This window comes from Cricetulus griseus, chromosome X, assembly GCF_003668045.3.
Source record: "Cricetulus griseus strain 17A/GY chromosome X, alternate assembly CriGri-PICRH-1.0, whole genome shotgun sequence".
In the NCBI taxonomy this organism is placed as follows: domain Eukaryota; kingdom Metazoa; phylum Chordata; class Mammalia; order Rodentia; family Cricetidae; genus Cricetulus; species Cricetulus griseus.
The window spans coordinates 41,423,690-41,429,689 of NC_048604.1; positions in this window are offsets into that span (position 1 = coordinate 41,423,690).

Below are 6,000 nucleotides of genomic sequence, written 5' to 3' on the forward strand. Positions count from 1 at the left end.
AAGCTTTCCTTCCCAAGTTGTTTATATACATACATACATACATACATACATACATACATACATACATATATGTGTGTGTGTGTGTGTGTGTGTGTGTGTGTGTGTGTGTGTATCACAACAATAGTCTTCTCCAGGAATGAGCCACCTAATTAGTTGTCCAATACAAAGTGGTTAGTCCTGAAATCACAAACACAAGTATATAGTAGTAACAGTAAACAATATACATTATAACACATATATGTATGTATAATACATCTCACAACTACAAAAGAGGCCATGAATTTGATAGGGATCAGGGGGTAGAGAACATGTGAAGGGGTAGAGAACATGGAGTGAGGAAAAGGAAGTGAAGGATATACTTGTATTTTAATTTTAAAATGTTATTTAAAAAAATTAATGCAACTTAAAGTTGGGTTATTTGAATAAATGATAGAGGGATAAAGACAATATGACATGCACATAAAATTGATTATTTCCTTTATGAAGAAGGAACTCTTCCTATGGGGATATTAATCCAAATAAGATAGTCACAGATATTCAATTCCCTATATCGTTCCATATGTATGAGGGATCTAGATTAGTTATATTTGTAGAAACAGAAAGTAGGATTCCAATTGCTATAGGGGCCAGAAAATTGTGAGTTGTTATTCAATGTATATAAGACTGGAATAATATCAGTTGTATTGGTTCTAGAAATCTGTAAAACAGTATCTGTATTTATTAATACTACAATACAGTCTTAAATATTTTTGATGGTAGATATCATATTTAATGTTTTTAGCATAAAATAAATACAGTGAAGGTGTCAATGGTATAGCAATTGCCTAGTATTTCTAGTTTATGAAACATTGGGTTCAATTTCCAACACTAAAAAAGTTAAAACAACAAACAAATCAAATAAAAATTACTGATACGCTATCAGTAGTAAACAAACTGGAATTTTGGTCCTTTCAAGTACTATCTTCCTTTGAATTTTAAAATTACATTTATATACATACATATGGTATGTATTTATCATGTGTATGTATGCATGAACCTGGAACAGTACATGGCAGAACCATATCCATATCAAATGCTCAGCTATATTTGGGCAAATATTACTTCTTATGTCCATTTTCCAAGAAATATTTGGCAACAGATTATCAATCACTTTGAGTGTCAAACAAATGATGGTGGAATCTGTTGTGTAACACAGTCTATTGCCCTTCCTGATTATTGCGGTCAATGACCCTTATCTACATGGAGAAATGGAGAGTCTGACTCCAGTTGTTGATAGCTGATATCATTTAAGCCTAGTCTCTGACTCATTTCTTGTTCTTCACTTCTGAGATAGCTGATAAGAAGGGCAATGTCTTCTCCATTATGGAATTAGGAGAGGTTCAAACCACATAAGCCCCTTTTTACATTGGTGGGGTAAAAGAGCCATCCAAAGAAATATGACCTGACCAGAGCCAAAGAAACACACTTTAGCCCTGAAAGCAGAGCCAATTCACTGACTCTGAAAACAGAGCCAAAGGTTTAAAAGGGCCAGTGAAAGAAACACACCCTGGCCCCGAAACCAGAACCAAAAAGTTAAAAAGGGCCAATGAGAGAAACACACTTTGGCCCTGAAATCAAAGGCAAAGAAACACACTTTGTACCTGACCAAAAACCAACCAATCCCTGTGCACGAAATCACCCAATCCCTGAACAAGAAACCAACCAATCCCTGAGCAGGAAAACCAACTAATCACTGAGCATGAAACCAACTAATCACTGAGTATGAAACCAATTAATCCATGAGCATGAAATTCAGCCAATGTCTGAGCTTGTCCAAGTTCACGGTTTGAAATCCAATTCCCACCCTGAAAATTACACCCTGTTAAAATTCCGCCCCCAAGAAGCCCCATAAAAAGCCCAGTACCTGTTCAGTTGGTAGCTGCTCTTTTCCACTCTGGCAGAGGCGGACAACCTCCTGGATTCTTCCCCTCCCAATAAATCTCTTGAATGAGGTTTGGGTGAGACCTACTTTTGCTGTAAGAATGAAGCCGAGCAGAGAAGTAACAACTTCTCCAAGCAGGAGCAGAGTGGAGCAGAGCAGGGCTGTAATACTTTGGCCAAGGAAACCTCCCCCTAGTGGAGCAGAGCAGAACAGTAACACTTTCGCCGGGGGAACCTCCCACTGGTGGAGCAGAGTTGTTAACACTCAGGGGAAACTGAGCAGAACTGCAACAACCTCCCCGGGGAAAACCTTCCTTGCTGGAGCAGAGCTGTTACATTGGGAAAACCTTTCCCTGGAGCACAAAACTGTGAGCTTCTACCTTAGGGTGACTTTGTGGTATTCCTTGGCTCCTGATTGCCAGGGTCTCTTTCCATCTGAGCTGCAATACTTAGAAATACAGACATAAAAACTATAAAAGCTTATATTTGGGTCATTTTCTTGCTTTCTTGAGCTGCATTACTTAAATTTATATTGCTGTAATGAAACGCCTTGACCAAGACAACTTAAAAACAAAGTGTTTGTTTGAACTTAGGGCTCAAGACTCTAAGAGTCTATCACTATCATGGCAAAGGAACATGGGATCAGGCCAGCATGGCAGCTGGAGCAGCAAGCTTAGAGTTCATGTCTTAAAACCAGCAGGAAGCTGAAAGAGCACTGAGAATGATGTGAAAATTTTCAAACCTTAAATCCAGCCTCCATGACATACTTTCTCCACCAAGGACACACCTCATAAGCCTCCCTAAACAAGACCATTAACTATGAACATTGTATTCAAATGCTTGAGACTTTAGGGAACATCTCATTCAAAAAACACACAAGCTATTCTTAGATTAACTTGGGTCCTCCTAACTCTCATAAAAAAGTATCATTTTGTAGTAATGAAAATTTCACACTTTTATATGGTGAGACCATCTGTATTCATCCCAGAACCAAAAGTTCCATGTCAGTCCACACTCTGTCTATGGGGTATTCAGAATGAATAGGGATTCTTCTTCTTACCCTCTATTTCCTGAACACAGGCATCCTGAAAGATCTAAGTAGCATCCATATCTCATTGTCAGAATGCCTTCTAGTTAAATTTCGTGAGAAAATATTCACCCCTTAGTTTTTATGATTTACAAGATATACCCGCACCCCCAGCTTAGCACTGTAGAAACTGGAAGGAGAATTGCATGGCAGATTATTGAATTTTACTCTGCTGTACATCTGTTGTTTCTCTGAGCCTTGGATTCTTCCTACTGGGGACACAGGAGACATAGCCATAGAGGATCATGATTAAAGTTAGTTTACTGTATTTTTAAGGGAGCAAGACAAAATTTCAAAGTATTGTTTCTCAACTGGAACTTCAAGAAAGCCTAAAGCAATAATATTAGTAAGATTTTCTATTACTATGGCAATGTATCTAAGACAAAATATGTTAAGAAAGGTGTTAGTATTCCGGTTATCTGTACAGGACTGTCCTTAGGGTTCTGACAGGATATGCTGTCAGCTGTAGCCACTAAGAGCACCACCTGTGCATATTCACTATGTTTCCTTTTAAAAGGGCTCTGTCCATCTCCCATTCCCCCCTCACTCCCTCCCCCCCTCTCCTCTGCATATCTTTCTGTCTCTCCTTCCTTCCACAGCTCTTTCTCTCTGACTCTCTTTTCTCTTCTGCTGCTCCTGTCCCCAGAGGCTGGTTTCCCCACCACCTCCTCCTTTTCCCATTCTCTTTCCAGTAGGAAAAAATCTCTCCACCCAAGTGTTCTCATGATGTCTTGCTCTTCTGTGCTGCTTTTTAAAAATGCAACAGGAGGAAATATTTATTTGGGCTTATGGTTCAGAGTTCAAGTACATGGTAATTTGGACCAATTGCTGAGATTCAATTGAGCCACAACATTATGGCAGAGAGTGTATGGTAGGGAAAATCTGCCCACCTCCTGGCAGCCAGTATGAGGACTGAAAATAAGGTATACCTTTCAAGGTCACACCACTCTGAGTGACCTACTTCATACAACCAGATGTCACTTCCAAGCTACTATAAATAATGATTTATCAAGTGTACATATAGACTTTTGGTGAATAAATATATATGAACTTCATATGAACTCATAGAGACTGTGGCAGCACACGTAAGACCTGCACGAGTTCAAGACAGGTAGTCAGTACTGAGAGGGACAAGTGGACATGGGGTCTCTCCCCTAAACAAGAAGCTATTCGAAATTGATATTCATGGGCAAATGGAAAATTGGTTTTCTATAGTGGAATGTCACTGTGTATATCAACCACATTTGCCCAGGAGTACTTGGCCAAGACAAAGAAACAAAATCAAAACCAAACCAAAACAACAACAACAACAACAACTCAAACATGATTTTGTTTCATTTTGGTATTTTTTTTGCATTTTTAAATTTAAATTAGAAATAAGGTTCTTTTACGTGTCAATCCCAGTTCCCTCTCCCTCCCCTACTCCCCTGCCTCCCACCAACCCCCTATCCCAAACCCTTTCTGCTCCCCAGGGAAGGTGAGGCCTTCCATGAGGGATCTTCAAAGTCTGTCATATCATTAGGAACTGGGCCTAGACCTTCCCCTGTGGGTCTAGGCTGACAGAGTATCCCTCTATGTGGAGTGGGCTCCCAAAGTCGATTTGTGTACTAGAGGTAAATACTGATCCACTACCATTGGCCCCATAAATTGCCCAGACCTCCAAACTTACCTCCTTGGTTCAGGGGGTCTAGAACAGTAAAGTGCTGCTTTCCCAGCTATCAGTCTGGGGTCAATGAGCAACCCCTTTTTCAGGTCAGTTGTTTCTGTGGGTTTCTCCAGCCTGGTCTTGACCCTTTGCTCATCACTCCTCCCTCTCTGCAACTGTATTCCAGAGTTCAGCTCAGTGTTTAGCTGTAGGTATCTGCTTCTGCTTCCATCAGCTACTGGATGAAGGCTCTAGGATATAAGGTAGACATCAATCTCATTATCAGGGAAGAGCATTTAAGGTAACCTCTCGACTATTGCTTAGATTGTTAGTTAGGGTCAACCTTGTAGATCTCTGGACATTTCCCTAGTGCCAGAATTCTCTTTAAACCTATAATAGTTCCCTCTACTATGGTATTTCTTATCTTGCTCTCCTCTATTCTTCCCCTGACTAGATCTTCCTGCTCCCTCATGTCCTCCTCTCCCCTCCTCTTCTCTCCTTCTCATTCTCCTAGTTCCCTCTCTCCTCCCCCATGCTCCCAATTTGCTCAGGCAATCCTGTCACTTTTCCCTTCTTCGTGGGAACATGTATGTCTCTCTTAGAGTCCTCCTTGTTTCCTAGCTTCTGTGGTGGTGTGGATTGTAGGCTGCTACTTCTTTGCTCTAGGTCTAAAATCCATATATGAGTGAATACATACCATTTTGTCTTTTTGGACTGGGTTACCTCACTCAGAATGGTTTCTTCTAGTTCCATCCATTTGCCTGAAAATTTCAAGATTCCATTGTTTTTTTTTTTCTGCTGAGTAGCATTCCATTGTATAAGTGTACCACATTTTCTCCATCCATTCTTCAGTTGAGGGGCATCTAGGTTGCTTCCAGGTTCTGACTATTACAAATAAAGCTGCTATGAACATGGTTGAACAGATGTCCTTGTTGTATGAATGTGCTTTTTTGAGTATATGCCTAAGAGTGGAATTGCTGGATCTTGTGGTAGACTGATTCCCAGTTTCCTGAGGAATTGCCATACTGATTTCCAAAGTGACTGTGCGAGTTGGCACTCCCACCAGCAGTGGAGGAGTGGTCCCCTTTCTCCACATCCTCTCCAGCATAAACTATCCTTGGTGGTTTTTGATTTTAGCCATTCTGACAGGAGTAAGATTATATCTCAGAGTTGTTTTGATTTGCATTTCCCTGATGGCTAAGGATGTTGAACACTTTCTTATGTGTCTTCCAGCCATTTTAGATTCCTCCATTGAGAATTTTCTATTTAGTTCTGTACTCCACTTTTTAATTGGATTATTTGGTGTTTTGGTGACTAGCTTCTTGAGTTTTTTGTATATTTTGGAAAT